The sequence below is a fragment of the Tenrec ecaudatus genome, chromosome 18 (assembly GCF_050624435.1).
Source record: "Tenrec ecaudatus isolate mTenEca1 chromosome 18, mTenEca1.hap1, whole genome shotgun sequence".
Taxonomy (NCBI): domain Eukaryota; kingdom Metazoa; phylum Chordata; class Mammalia; order Afrosoricida; family Tenrecidae; genus Tenrec; species Tenrec ecaudatus.
The window spans coordinates 15,838,522-15,855,284 of record NC_134547.1 but is presented as its reverse complement, the minus strand read 5'-3'; positions in this window follow the sequence as shown (position 1 = coordinate 15,855,284).

The window sequence follows — 16,763 nt, the reverse complement described above, 5'->3', positions numbered from 1 at the left end:
CAGCTATCAAAAGATACAGCATCTGGGATCTTAAAGGTTTGAAGATAAACATGCAACCATCTAGCTGAGAAGCAACAGAACCCACGTGGAAAAAGCACACTAGCGTGTGTGATCGAGAGCTGTCCATGGGATCAGGTACCAAGCATCAAAGACCCAGATCAAAAAATTGTATCATTGTGAATGAGGGGGAGTGCAGAGTGGAGACCCAAAGGCCATTTGTGACAATTGGACATCCCCTTACAGAAGGGTCACAAGGAAGAGACTAGCCAGTCAGGGTGCACTATAGCACCAATGAAACATACAACTTTCCTCTAGTTCTTTATTGCTTCCTCCCCCACAAACACACACACAATCATGACCCCAATTCTACCTTACAAATCGAGCTAGACAAGAGTATGTACATGGGTACAGATAAGAACTGGAAATACAGGGAATTTAGGACAAATAACTCCCTCAGGACCAATAATGAGAGTATCCATACCAGGAGGATAAGGGGAAGTGGGGGGAAGAAAGGGGAAACTGATCACAATGATCTACTTATAACTCCCTTCCAGGAGGATGGACAACAGAAAAGTGGGTGAAGGGAGACATTGGTCAGTGCAAGACGTGAAAAAAAATTATAAATTATCAAAGGTTCATGAGACAGGGTGGGAGAGAAAAAAATGAGGAGCTGATACCAAGAGCTCAAGCAGAAAGAAAAGGTTTTGAGAATGATGATGGCAACAAATGTACAAGGGTGCTTGGCACAATGGATGGATGTGTGGATTGTGATTAGAGCCGTACAAGCCCCCAATAAAATGATTTTTAAAAACAAGCAAACAAACCTAGTGGAAAGAACACAGTCTGGCAGCTCCTTCATCAGAACCACTGTAGGGACAGTGAGTCTCTGTGCTTTGGGGGTTGTGGATCAGTTCCCTCTGCTTCTGATTCCATGGTTAAATCAGTAAAGAGAGTGGATCAAGGAAGTGGATGTCCACCCTGGATGGACTGTCCCATGCATTGGTATCACGAAGGCAGGAAATCCTGGTCAACAACACAATGGAAGCCAAATGTTCGGTTGGCTTTCAGGTAGATTGGCTGGTGGCGGTGCCCTAATAGGCTCTGCTGCTTAGACTGGCTTATTTGCCCTTTACTATTCCCTGAGATGGGTGGGATTGGTGGAAGAGAACAAAGCAATCAACTGTCAGCAGAAGACTCTTCGGGAGGGGAACTGTGGAGTCCAGGCTAGACTGTACTAGAGGAGGAGAAAGATGAGAGACATGGAAAGTGCAGATAGAGCCAGAAACCCTCGTGGTCGTGAGCTGTGGGGATTACAAATGTCTTAAAGGTTCCGGGCATCCCTATATGACCCAGAGGTAGAATCAGTGCAGTCCTGAAACCCTAAGCTGGCTGAGAAATATCAAAGTCATGATGAGACCTGGCTCCCGGGGAAGCTTAGGAGCAAGCAGTCAGCCAGAGGCAAGAAAACTGAGTCTCAGTCACCTAGATCGAGGGGAACCTGTGTGGCAGGATGTCCTACAAATAGGGATCCAGGGTCCAGTCTCTGTGGAGACCCAATAGATCATCCATTCCACAGTCATGCCTCCATCGAAGAGCAATTGAGCATTGTTACATGTTGGGTCTGTGCTAGTGTCAGGATGTGCAGTGGGGAGTGAGAAAGCTAAGTCCTTTCCTTTGTGTTCCATTGGGAGAAACGCCACATGCTCAGGAATCAAACACCTCCAGGATTTCACATCCACTGCAGAAGAATGTAGGTTGATCACCTGAGGGTGGAGCCCTGGACAGACCTGGCACTGATTCTGATCGTTGACATAGGTAATGTAGTTCTAGATTAAAATATGGATTAACTTTCCATTTGTTTTCATTCCCCAGATCAAAATCTTTCCCTTCGAGTTGAGGATGTCTTAAGAAGGAAAGGTCAGAAGCAAGGGTTCTTCATGTGGGGTGGGGTGGGGTGTGGTGGGGTGGGGCTGCAGATGTCTATGCAGGCCACCAGGGATGGAGAAAAGGTCAGAACTGTGGCTACAGACAGACATCAGTAAGGTGCTTGTCATGGCCTGTGTGACTCTAACACAGTGAGTGCATTGTGTTGTGCCTCGGTTTCCCCTCAATACATAACATAAAAATGGTATATGGCTGCTTGCCAGGCTGTAAATTAACCTTAACTACTCATAATCACAAGACAAAAATCTGAGTATAGAGGAGCTGCCTAAATAAATGGCATCTATGATTATTTGACATTAGCCAAAAATCCTCCAGGTACTGAAGGATTGCCAATCAAAATGTTTCAGCAAGCTGACACAAGCACTGGAAACACTTACTCATCTATGCGAAGAGATTTGGAAGACAGTTACCTAGACAATGGACCGAAAGAGATGTGCACACATTCCCTTCTATGGAGACCCAACCGAATGTGGGAACGATCGAGCAATATCAAATATCACATGAAGTAAAATGTTGCTGAAGATCATTCAAAATCTGGTGTGGCTGTGCCTTAACAGATCTGCCAGAACGTCAAGCTGGGATCAGAAGAAGACATGGAAAGAGGGTTTTATCTTGGGTGATGTCAAGGAAAGATGTTAGTGTGTAGGTAAAGCCCAGGTGCAGGGACCTGCAGCCAATGCCAGGTGCTGTACCAGGGCCAGTGATCAAGCTTCCAAGGGCGTGACCTGGCCCTAAACCCCAACAGAGAGAGATTCTGACCTCCGGGGGCCAGAGGCAGCTCTGGGTCTTGTTCACTGTGGGTCCTCAGGCTGCTCGAACTCCAAGTGCAGGGTGAGCCTGGAAGAAAACATGAATTGCTCAGAAAACTCCTGGTTCCAGGATCTGGAGGGCTGTGCCCCTCCAGGGGGAAATGTACTGCCCGGGGGGGAGCCCCTTGCTTCAGAGGTTTAAAAAGAGGAATATAAGTGAGCTCTGAGGTAACTGGGATCCACAATGTTGGGACATTACAGCAATGTTCTCTGTGTCCCCATCTGCCTGTCACTCAGGTGCTCCCCACAAGGCTCAGGCACTTGAGCAGCTCGCAGCTGGGATGTTAGGGAAGGGAAGGTCCTTGTGGGCCCGTCTGAGATGGACCAGAAAACCAAAGCCATGGCCATTGCGTCCATTCCAATGCATAATGGCCCTACAGGATAGGGCAGAGATGGCCCTGTGCATTTCTGAGATGATAACTCATTACGGGAGTAGAATAACCCTCGCCCTCTCTGAGAGGGCTGTTGGTTTCCGGAACGCCAGACCTTGTGGTTAGTGGCCCCAAAGTGCAAACCACTATGTGGAAGCAAAGGCCAATCCTGTGCAATTCTGTCTCCATCCTTCAGGGGGAGTGCCCCTCATCCCCAGGACTCACGAGAGAGCGGAAACCTGAGCCAGAGACCCTTGGTTCGTGTGACTTGTACCCAAAGGCTTTGTGGTCCTTTGAACCTAATTCTGCTTCTTGTCTCTGCAAAGAAACAACTGCATCTAAAACCAGGGCCGTTGATTTCTGGAGCAGCTGTGGTGGTGTTTTCTCTCTGTGTTTGCCATGGAGCCATCACTTGCAACAGATTTGTCAAATCTTGTAAGTGGGTTACACAAAGACTTACCCTTGACCAAAAATATGGCTTCCTGTGAGAAGAAATGAGCCTTGGCTAACTTCATATTGCATCTGAAGGCATAAAAGCATGGGCTGGGAAACACAGAGACATTTTAACCTCTAAGAGTCAGGGTGGTAAACAATAGGACATAGAGGGAAGCTCCATTCATTGTAGAAAGGACAAGCTAGTTGAGCCACAATGGAATTACCATATTTACTCGTGTATACACCGTATATATTTGTGCTGAAAAACTGGGGTTCGGCTTATACATGGGTCAGTGGTACCCCAGCAAGGTGTAACATCTCGCGGGTGATTGCCGTTCCTCTGCTGTTCATTCAAAGCTCCGCTGACACTGCAGTGCTTTGAATGTTTGTTTACTCACATCTAACCAATCAGAGCTGTCCTATGACGTGGACGGCTCCAATTCGCAGAAGCATCAGTAGTGATTCACTTACGCAGGCAGCTGAACTGGTAAGGATGTGTCTGTGGCTGTGCTCCGTCTCTCCCCTCTGGTCTCAGTGTTAATTCACATCCTGCATGTCCCACCCTAGGCTTATACTTGAGTCAATCCGTTTTTCTGGTTTCCCAGGGAATAATTGGGTACCTCAGCTTATACTCGGGTCGGCTTATATTCAAGTATTTACGGTATATTAGCCGTCTCTACCAAAAGAAGTTGGAAATATTTAACTATTCTTCTAAATACCTGAGTAATTTAGCCCAGTGTTTTGTGTTGTTGCTGTTCATTTTGTTGGGGGGTAAGAAGCTACCTTTTTTTTTTTTTAATTTGAAAACACTGGCAGAGGAAGCAGAGAGTGGATATTTAGAAGACCAAATCTTACCCGTCTAAACTCTTGAAGTCATGGCAAACTTTCATCACCTCCTTCCTCTCAGGAATATGAGGGACATCACAACCCTACATAAATAAAAAAAGCACCAGCCTGGCACAAAATTCTCTTAGCTGGAACCTGGATCTGAGTTAAACTCTAAGTATGATGCAAGGTGTGTGTGTGTGTGTGTGTGTGTGTGTGTGTGTCTTGGTTTAAACCATTGATACAAATTGACTGGACCAAAAAAATAGAGTGGATGATACAGTCTTTCCAATAAATGTAAAGTCATGGGTTCAGATTGTGTGCCCAAATAACTTTCTATAGAATGGTACTAAAGTGCTAAGTTTCAACAGATGGGTAGGTGTGATCAAAGATTCTGCTCGGTCTTGTGCTAAAACAGTAGGTTGTGGTGACAATCTGGTGGTAAGTCCCTGTGGTCCACTGCTGTGAGGTGGTTTATCATCCATCTGATACCCAGGCTCCATTGCTTGGCATCAAAGTTCTGTCTCCCATCTGCCCTTTCCATGGCATCTGTAGGAGCTGGTGCCTGATAAGACCGACCACTTGTTCTAACTGAGAAGCCCTGGATGTTTTTTTATCTTGTCCAAATAAAAGTTATTGCTTAATTAGTTGCCTTTCTGTCCCTCTTGTCTCCTGTTGTCCTCCTTTTCTCTTCCTCCACACATCTTCCTCTTCCTCCTCTCCTCTCCCTCTTCCTGTCCCTCCCCTTCCCTTTACTGCTTATCCTCTTTTGTCCTCATGCCTCTTCATCTCATTAAAAAAAAACAAACTGTTCTTTTGTGAATTAGATCAAAGTTTACAGTGCTGATCATAGTCCTATGGGGCCAGACTATTTTTTAATGAAGCCTGTGATGATTAGGGATATGTCAACTAGACACACCTGGGTAAAAACGTATGGATGGAACCCAACCTGTCAGTTCAACCAAGACCTGATCACACCTCCTTGATATCAATAAGTCTTCACCTGCTGATGCTAGGATCTGTCAGTGTACGATGGACAGTGGGTTCATTCAGTCAACCTCAGATCTCCATGTCCACCAGTCTGTGTCCCTTGCTGTCTCAGCATCATCATCCTGCTTCCTCTTCCCGAGCGTCCATGAGTCAGGAAAAGCCTAACTTGAATCAGACTGGACTGTTTCTGTAACTGTGTAAGCCATTTCTTGATCTAGATCTCTTCCTGTACATAAAGACAGATGAGTGACACTGGTTTTGCTTCTCCAAAGAACCCCACCTAACACGGTGCCTTTTTGCAAATACCAAGAGCAGAACCACAGGGCAGAGCCCCTGGGTTTGGAGCAAATCCATGAGGCACTCCTTAGATGACTAATCCTCATTCAGAAAGCCGCTCCTGGCTCATTACTGAATCCGTGGAATCTGAATGTCTGAACATGGGACACCAAGGATGTTTAATCTGAATTGCATATCATATACTGGATGCCATCTGAGCTATCGACTCATGATCTTGGCTGTGCACAGCTGTGTTTCCTATGCTTTTGTGTTAGGGAGGGTTCTCTAGAGAAACAAAGTAAGGATGCCTATGAATATATATATACACACATACACACAGAGCAAGAAGGAATATAACAGCTAATTAGTCCACAACGCAGTACAGGGGGCTCAGCTCTCAACTTACTTTTGTGGAACAGTTAATATACTGAAAGTCCTTGGACTCACTGGGGCTGCAGGTCCAAGGTCGAGGAGGCAGACAACAGAGTCTTCCCTCAGGCAAGACAGGCAGGATGGATCAGCAACAGTCAGCAGCTCAGGGGCTTAGCAAGCAGGCCCCAGGGATTTGGAACTTAAGCGATGTTTATGCAACAGGATCAACCAGCTTCAAGCTCAAGCAATGTGCTCACCCACAGTGTGGTGAAGTAAGTCTCGAAGGAGCCTCAATCTCTAGGGACAGATCCATAGGTTGGCTTGGCCCACAGGTAATGCAGGACACCATTGAGGCAAAACAAACAAACAAACAAACAAACTAGTTCAAGCAGCAGCAGCACACTGGTCTGATCACCAGGGAGGAAGACAGAAGGGAGCAAGCCCTGGAAAGCCATTTATCTCATCCTTCAATCAAGCTGCAACCTGATTAAATTTCACCCATGTTTCCTATTGGCTGACTTGGCACCATGGGAATCATGAAAATTGGTCATCGGATCCCAAGGCCTGATTGAATGACCCAACAGGTGACTCAGACTCCCCTGGCACCTGCTCCTCCTACCTCTCCCTCAGTCCACACTGTTGGCCTCGTGAGGATCTCTTGCGATCTCTTACAGAGGAGGAAAACACTCGTTTTTGGATGGATACATATCATGAACATGCTACAAGACAGCCCTGAAAGAGCGATCTAAGGGGCAGAGCTATGGAGATTCCATCCACCTTATTATTTCCAGTGGGTTCAGCCAATCAGGAGTCCAAAAAGGACATCAGATGGAGGGGCATTGAGTGTGCTTAAGATTCTAATTCTCTTGTTCCCAAAGCTCCCTACATTTCTCTCTCTCTCTCCTTACACTTAACAAAGACCCAATCGTACCAACCCCAATAAACCACACCAACCCTTGTGTTTCTCTACCCCAGGGGTGAAGCACATCCGCTCACGTGCCATATAAGGTCCTTGAAATCCTCAGTACCAGCTAACCTCACACACTTCCCCAAAGAGAAGCCATTGTGTTCGGGGTGGGTTATCAAATGGTTGACCAGTATGGCCTGAGAATGATGTTATCAATATCCAAATGACCCTTGGCAGAAAAAGACTCTCCACCCCTTCTCTACACCATCCGTACACCTTTGTTACTTGTCCCATATTAACCTCTCCTTAAGTCATTCAGATCAGGATGCTATTTGGCCTCTTTAAGTTATTTGGGTCAGGATGATATTCGGGTCTGGATGCTCACTGCTGAGGTAGAAGCTATATCATTTAGGTTCTAGGGTGTTCCAGTTCCATTCACTGCAGCACTGTGAAGGCTCTGCTACCACGAAAGTCGGAAAGGAGATGTGGGCCAGACCAGAGAAGAGCAGGGCTGGGATGATAAATCCCTCACGAATGCTCTTGCTCTTTCCTGCCAGACGTCTGGGTGTCTGCCCTCTCTTTGACATAGAGAGACACTATTTTTTATTAAATCATTTTATTGGGGGCTCATCGAACTCTTATCACACTCTGTCCATCCATCCATTGTGTCAAGCACTTTTGTACATTTTTTTCCCTCATCATTCTCAAAGCATTTGCTTTCTACTTGAGCCCTTGGTATCAGCTCATTTTCCCCCTCCCTCCCCGCTCCCCCATGAACCTTTGATAATTTATAAATTTTTATTATTTGTTATATCTTACACCGTCCAATGTCACCCTTCACCCACTTCTCTGCTGTTCTGTAGATCCTTGTAATCAGTTCCCCCTTTCTACCTCACCCTCCCTCCACCCTCCTGGTATCACCACTCTCACCACTGGTCCTGAGGGCTTCATCTGGCCTGGATTCCCTGTGTTTCCTATTGTTGAGTGTTTCTATTACTGTCTTTAGGACCAGTTCTGTGACCAGTCACTGCAAGTTTCTTCTGAAATGCACATTCAGGAGGCCTCAAATGGAGGCTGAGCTTCCCTCAAGACTCAAAAGGGAGTTAGGAACAGTGCTGCTTTCCACAAATCAAATGCTTTAGAATTTAATCTCTCACACAGGTATGAGAATGGTCTTGTGATGCAGGACGAAGTCTTCCTTCTTAAGGAGGCCCTTGCTAGAGCACATCACAGCACCACAATGGCTTCAAGCGGTTTCAACCTTTTAAAATCTATTAGTATTTTTTAAGTGTGTGGAGAGTACACTGTGAATAACTATGGCCAATGTTGACAATTGGTGAGCGCAGGTCAAAGTACAAAGTGGTCTCTGTAGCTTTTTTTATTTAGCAGAAAATTTGGTTGATTTTCTGGATGCTTTAAAAACATGGAAGAAACACACCAGCCTGTGTGATCACGAGGTGTCAAAGGGATCAGGTATCAGGCATCAAAAAACAAAATAATCATATCATTGTGAATGAGGGGGAGTGCAGATTGGAGATCCAAAGCCCATCTGTGGGCAACTGGACATCCCCTTACAGAAGGGTCACGGGGAGGAGATGAGCCAGTCAGGGTGCAGTATAACAGCAATGAAACATACAACTTTCCTCTAGTTCCTAAATGCTTCTCTCCCCGTCCCCCCCCCCCACTATCATGATCCCAATTCTACCTTACAAATCTGGCTAGACCAGAGGATGTACACTAGTACAGATAGGAACTGGAAACACAGGGAAACCAGGACGGATGATCCCTTCAGGACCAGTGGTGAGAGTAGCGATACTGGGAGGGTGGAAGGAAGATAGGGTATAAAGGGGAACCGATTACAAGGATCTACATATAACCTCCTCCCTGAGGGATGGACAACAGAGAAGTGGGTGAGGGGAGACATTGGACAGTGTAAGATATGAAAAAATAATAATAATTTCTAAATTATCAAGGATTCATGAGGGAGAAGTAGCAGGGAGGGAGGGTAAAATGAGGAGCTGATACCAAGGGCTCAAGTAGAAAGCAAATGTTTTGAGAATTATAATGGCAACATGAAAATGTGCTGGATACAATGGATGGATGGATGGATTGTGAGAAGCGTAAGAGCCCCAATAAAATGATATTTAAAAATTCAAAATAAGAACATTAAGGAATGAAAGGAGAGAGATTCCTTGCACTGCCTTGAAGACAGGTGTGACTAGAGATGCTGGGCACACACACACACACACACACACACACAGATCTCCTCTTGGGGACCACACTCTATGTAGGACCACGCTTAAGCCTTAAAGATGGGTTTATTCTCAAGCCTTGCCCTTGAGCAGCCACCAAGCTGATAGGAAAGTAGGTGTGTGGTGGGTTGGGAACAGGTTGGGTAAAAGACAGGCACAGTCCAAGGACACAGGAAGGGGGCTGGAGCTGGGGAAATCTGGAGGGGGAAGTCCTTCTTCCTCATATTATTAGGGACATCTCTGAGGCGGGAAGAAGTACACTCCTGGAGGTCAGAAGATGAAGATAATTGTACTCACATACTCAAGGGCCTGACTTTGTCTCAGCAAGTTCTTTGGCATTACCCAGGCTTATCCCGGGAGACCTCATAGACGGATCCAGAAGGAGGAAGCCAACTAAGTCCGGGAAAAGGCCAGTGTAGAGAAGCCGAATGGATTCCAGCTACTCCACTCTTACTGAGAAGCCTTTGGCAAGTTCCTTCCTCTTTCCTAGCTTCGGGATTACTTTTATAAAGTTAAGCACAGAATTTTTGTAATCCTTGCACCTAATACCATAGAAAGAGAGAGAGAGTGCATATGTGATGCAAATAGTTGAGCACCCAACTATCTGGAGAAACTAGCAGCTCAGACCTACCCAGAGGCACCTCAGAAAAGGGGTTCAGTGATCTGCTTCCAAAAGGAATGGAACACAGTCCTCCTCTGACACCCGAGGATGCCCTGGGTCCGAATGGACTCCACCACAACTGGCCTTTGACAGCAAAGAGCCAACCAACAAAACAATAAAGTCCAATCCTGGCAGAGCTGTAGGTGAATACCTTAGAAGCCGAGGCCACGGCGCTCAACGGCATCAATCATCAGCAGCAGCCCTTCATCTCCCTGCTCCATCATGGTGGGATGCACGGAGGTCCTGGCCATCACACTGCAACGCACCACTAGTGCTGAGAAGTGAGGCAAATGCCAGGTCCTAGCAGTGATGATGAAGCATGGTTACACTGGTGGATTTGAAATCACTGATCTTAAGCCCCCTAATAGCGTGCCCTCCACTCCACGTTGATTTCTCTTCTCCCTCTCGTGGTATCCTCGCTTCCCTCTTATGGAAGCCAACATCTGTTTACCCTCTACAGAGTCCAGATGGTCCCAAACTTATGTGGTCTACTTAGTCCTTTTCAGAGAAAAAACAATTGTTCAGCACCCTCCGCACCCCTAGACATCTAAACAAACAAAAAGATGCATAGACCAATTTGCATCCTATTATGTATTGATATGTTTATTTCTCCATCGTTTTTGAGGGATAATTTTGCTGATATAGGATTCTTGGTTGGCAGGGGGCTATGGGGGGGGTCCCCATTATTTTATATCCATTGTCTTTCTTGCCTGTATGGTTTCTGCTGAGAAGTTTAAGCTTATCCTTGTTGGTTTTCCTTTGGGATGGTTCTTGTTTCTCTAGCTGCCCTTGGATTCTCTCCTAGACCTTGACATTAGAGATTTTGACTATCATGTGCCATGATGTTTTTCTATTCTATTTGGGGTTCTCCCAACTTCTGGAATAGTTATTTTCTCCTTCTTTGTGATGTTGGAATTTTTCTTCTATTATTTCTCATACTGTTTTCTCTGCAGATTAAAAAAATGGATTTCAAGTAACTATGTTTTCATCAGTATTATTTTTAAAATATGGGCTGTTTTTTACACAGGAGTATGTTAAATTATACCTCGATTTACTCAGAATGGAATATAGTGGCAACCTCAAACAAAATGAAGAAAACGTCCTAAAAAATTTTGACAAAGCTGTACATGGTTCACTGCCTAGTAAAATGAAAATTACATTTTCTCAAAGAAAACTGGAATTTCTTAAAGATTTTAATTCAGATGTTAATCGATAAGACCTTAACTATGCCTTTGGTAAATGATTAATTACTATTTTGGATGTCAACTTGATGACATTCCAATTGATGCATTTTTATGCTTTAAAATATTTTCATTGGTTATCGTTTTCCTCAGACACATGCGGGGGTAGATCAAATGTTGCAATGACTTTATCTGCCTAATAGAGGACATAGAGTATGGTTTTTCCTCCCAAACACGTTTTCAATGTTTTGGCATGGTGATTTAAACCATGAGTGGATCAGAGAAGGCAAGAACCAACCAGACAGTGAGTGAACATGGTCGAGGGCTAAACTCTGAGACACATAAACATTTAGCAAATAGGCTAAGAAGGATGGATGTCACAAACCTGGACTAGGCACACCATTTTATCTGAGATTAGAGGGAAAGATGGTAGTCTCAGAGATAATACATAAGGACCACATTGTTCTGGTCATAAAAGACTGAAAGTTGGAAGTAGTAAAAGAGTTCCCTAAGTATAAGATTTCGATGTGTTTCACGGGAAAGTGGAAGCACTGGTTAAAGCATCACCGCAGCTGAGTCCTACCTGGTTTTGTCAGTAAATATCCAGTACTATGAGGGGTTCTTAATTCTTAGTGGTAACGTTGAAACAGCTATTTCTAAACGAAAACTTTTGGCTCAGATGTCCCAATGTCCAAGTGCGTATGCGTATGTATATATGCTTAATAAGGGGCCCGCTAGATGCCCTGATTTGGGGTATATGCTCACTTCTAAACTAAGCATTGGCTGGAGGTAAATGTAATTGGTTAGGCTTATATGGCTGGAGTGCAGATTTAATCAAATACACAGAGAATGAAAAGTGGGAGGGGGGATATAAGGTTTCCTACAGGAGCTCCGTTGGCACTTGGGGATAAGCTTTGAACTGCTAACTGCAAGGTTGGTCATTCAAATCCATCAACCACTTTGTGGGAGAAAAGATGAAACTTTCTGCTCCCATAAAGATTTACATCCTCAGAAACCCTCTATAAGCAGCGGTTCTCAACCTGTGGGTCGAGACCCCTTTGGGAGTCAAATGACCCTTTAAAGGGGTCGCCCGATTCATAGCAGTAGCAAAATTACAGTGATGAAGTAGTAACAAAAATAATTTTATGGTTTGGGGGGAGGGGTCTTCACAACATGAGGAACGGTATGACAGGGTCACCGCATGAGGAAGGTTGAGAACCTCTGCTCTAGAGGATGGCCGTGAGTTAGAATTGATTCTATGGCAGTGGCCGTCCCTGGTCCCCCGTGCCCCCCCCCCCCCAATGTGTTTTCCTGAAGGAAGCAAAATTAAAAAGGTAGTTGAGGTAAAATCATAGGCTGGTCTCCTAAACTTTATGTATCCTATTGCAGTATATATTGTTTCCCTAGGTGGAAATAACTTAATTTTTTTAAGTCTGGTTTTTGTGTGTTCCATAGGATTGTTTTTCTTCTCTCTCATCTGCTAAATGTTTGTCAAGATGACACACAGAAAACAAGAAATCCTAAAAGAACAAGATTCTTTAAAAAGGGAAGTAGCAAATGGTTATGTAACTTCTTGCTGAAATCAAGGATGTTGCCATACCGCTGGTCTTTCTTTCCACAAGTCCATTCTGTTTCAATTGCTGAGCCTTTCCCCACCCTTATTCATAGTCAAGGTGTTTCATCCCAAGCAGGTGGCGGCTGGCTATCAATTGGAATATTGCCTGAGGTCTTAACGGCTTATCTTCACACAAGCAGCCATCTAAGCGAGGTATCAACTAAGTCCACATCAAAGAAGCTCATCAGCTAGTGTGATCCAGGGATGATGATAACAGAATCCAAATGCAAGGAACAAATTGTGGACAAGCAATTTGTAGAAGGCTGTGGAGGACAGTGGGAGCCCAAAATTCATCTGCAGACTAGTCAGCTTAAGCCTCTGGCAGATCCTCTATAACCACAGAAGAGGGACTCACACGGCTTTGCTATCAGAGAGATTATTGTGAACTTCATTGTGATGGGTCAAATCATGTTACCATATGATACTTGGTCAGTTGACTCCTTGACTCAACCTGCATTTGCTCTAGGCTCAAATATTTCTTCCTTGTTCCATTCTTCTTTGGCTTTTAAAATATTGCTGATGCTCTTTTTGTTCTTACTCTTTATTTGTATTAGTCTTACTTTTTCCTTTGTGTTTCATTTTGGTTTGTTATTGTTTCTGTTGGGTTTCCTAGTTTGTGAAGCACAGGAGTGGATGCACAGAGACAGTACTGATGCAGTGGTTTATCAGGGATGGGGGAACCTCTTCCAGCATCTCCTCAGACTTGTTTTCTTTGGGTTTGTCTTCAGTAATCCTCACATTTTTCATCTGCTCACACCATTTATGCTTTCTATGCCTTTGGAATGATTTGGGGTTTTTTAAATCATTTTATTGGGAGCTCGTACAATTCTTATCACAATCCATACAAACATTCATTGTGTCAAGAACATATGTACATTTGTTGCCATCATCATTCTCAAAACATTTGCCTTGTACTTGAGACCTTAATATCTGCTGCTCATTTCCCCCCTCCCTCCGCAGTCCCCCCTACCTCATGAACCCTTCATCATTCATAAATTATTATTATTTTGTCATATGTTATATTGTCCCATATGTCCCCCCGCCTTCTTCTCTGCTGTCCCTTCCCCAGGGAGGAGGCGATACATAGATTCTTGTAATCAGTTCCCCCCTTTCTACCCCACATTCTCTCCACTCTCCAGGCCTAGCCACTCTCACCACTGGTCCCGAAGGGGTCATCTGTCCTGGATTCCCTGTGTTTCCAGTTGCTATCTGTGCCTATATACATCTGCTAGTCTAGCCAGATTTGTAAGGTAGAATTGGGATCATGATAGTGGGGGGGGGGGGGAGTATTTAAGAACTAGAGGAAAGTTATATGTTTCATCGTTGCTACCCTGCACCCTGACTGGCTCATCTCCTCCCCACAACCCTTCAGTAAGGGGATGTCCGGTTGGCTACCAATGGGCTTTGAGTCTCCATTTGTTTTAAAAGGATGGTTATAGGCTGCAACCAAATGGTCCTTGTTGGTTGTTTTAGCCTCATTTTTAGTATTTCCTAATAGCTTTTTAGGTTCTGCAAGAAATTAGTCTGAATCTGAACCACGATCCTGCAAAAACTTGAGCATGTCCTTCTTCGACAGGTGCTCACTGCCCAGCCACTCCACGCCCGCTGTGGAACACCCCCACCATCTTCTTCGGATGCCTCTGTAGATTTTTGTTTGTTTCTTTTTGTTCCAGGATCCCATGAGATGAAGTTGTTTCTCTTCATAGCGCCCCACATGATTCTCAGACTTTCTTTAGATTCCTTTGCTTTTTGAGTTGATTGTTTCTCCCATTGATTGTAGTCAGAGTGACTGTCTTTGAGCTCGCTGACTTGATTTTCCTTTTCTTTGGTTCTATTCCTGAGGTTTTTCACTATGTTGCCTAATCCTGCTATTGCATTGTCTGTCTTCTGGAATTCCTTTTGGCTTAAGGATTTTTTTTAATGTCTGCCATTGTTCTCATGAGCGTTCCCACATCTGTTGAAAGGACCTAAACATCATTCCTCTGAATTATGATTTTGATAATTCCAGGACCTCTGAGCATTCCAGTGGGTTTGGATGATTTTAATTGGTTTGTATTTATTTTCTTGGATTTGGGGGGTTGTGGGGGGGGTGTCTAATAGGAGCTGGGAAACATAGAGTGATGAAATAGAGAAAAGGTGAGAAAGATGAGTAAGTAGGGAACATGGGGGTGGGGAAGAGAGAGAATAAAATAAAAATAATGATAGTAATAATAAGCCACCATCCAGATAGGTCAACAGATTTGTTTAAAAAAATAATATGTTCTAAGATGGCTAAACAAAATTAACAGGCTTCATGGAAATATATTTCATGAGGAAAAAGGGAGCGCAGAAAGAACTAATGGGTGGGACAGGAGAAAAGTGTAAGCTCATATTCAGTCCAGAAGAGGATAGGAAGAAGCACAATTAAAGAGGAAAATAGGGAAGGAAGGAAAATAGAGAAGCAGGCAAAGGTTCAGATTGGTCGGGGGACTTGACCACCAATGGGCTCTATTTTGCATTTTGCGTGTTTATTTGGAACAAAAAGTAAGGACTATGGCTTTACTGCATGAAACAAGTATGACTGTACAAATGTCTTCTCTTCTTTGTGCTTCCACTGTCACCTCATTTTACTCAACAACCCCCACCCACCCAATTGCTCCTGAGGTTACTATCACCACCCCTACCCACCTACCACCCACCTACCCAGCCTTCCAGCCCTGCTGCCCACCAGGGGGCAGTGTCACCCACTTTGGGAGCATTACTGGTCTGCGCTGCTTCTTCCTTCCCTCCCCCTCCCCGTTGCCCTCTTTCAGTCTTCTGGTGTCTGGTCCCTGCCTGCCTGACCACTGCCATCACCCCCTACCACTTTCTCTCCTGCCCACCTGCCTTCTTTCTCATCTAACATGGCACAGACCCTCCCCTGGATCCCACCTTAGGGCCCTTGCACATGAACTTCCCTTAGCCTGGAAGGCTCTTCCCTAACCACTTTCTGTGGTGGTCTCTCTTCAGTCAGCTCTCAGCGCACATGTCCCTTCCCAATCCCCTTCTAGCAGAAGCAACCAGCTGGTTCACCTGCTTTCAAGCCACCTTGATTTCACTCTCTGCCCAGAAGTGCCCAACACCACTGCCAAGTCTCCTTGCTCGTGGGCTTGTGTAATGTCTGCTTCTCTTACTAGACGGAGCTCCACAAAAGCAACGGCCTTGTCCTTCTCCATCACCCTTCCGTCCTCAGAAAGTGGGGCAGTGCCCGGCGTCGTGTCCACCTTCCGTAAATCATTGGCTGATTAGAAGAAGACATTTGTGGCCTATCTGCCTCTTGGAGCCCTGGTGACACAGTGGATTAAGCACCGACCTTCTAATTGGCAAGATCCAGGAGGTGATCCCACCAGTCATTGGGTAGAAACAAAAAGTCATGTGGCGGTTGGCTTCCATAAAGCTTTAAATCTCAGAACCCTGATGATGGAGCAATCTCTCTCTATATATATAGACAGATAGATGATAGATAGAGAGATAGAGATAGATAGATAGAGCTTGCTCCATCATCAGGGTTCTGAGAATATATATATATATATATATATATATATATATATATATATATATATATATATATATATATATATATATCCTCTAGGGTCACTAGAGAAGCCCTGGTGACACAAGATCAGCAGTTTGAAACTACTAGCTGCTCTGTGGGGGAAAAGACAAGGCTTTCTACTCTATAAAGGGTTCTGGTCTCAGAAACTCACAGGGGCAGTTGTGCCCTGTCCTATAGAGACATCCACTACGATTTTAATGGACTTGATGTCTGAGTGAGTGAGAGAGTGAGTGAATGTGAGTGAGTGAGCGACTAAGTGAGTGAGTGAACATCGCTATGAGTCAGAACTGATTCCAGTGGGTCAATCTGTTTCTTCTCAATGATTTCTTCCCCTCTACCTTCCCAGGACAGTGCTTTCAGGGTGCTGTTCACACATCAACAGTGTGATTCGTAGGGGGAGAGGATCGTGTTCTGCCATGCGCAGGCTATGAAATATTAATGTGGCCTGTCTTTCCCTTCTTGTGTGTCCATTCATATTAATGTTTATGGATCATCTATTATGCCAAGTAGGAGGTGTAGACCCCGTGGGGAATCGGATCCCTGCTATTTCT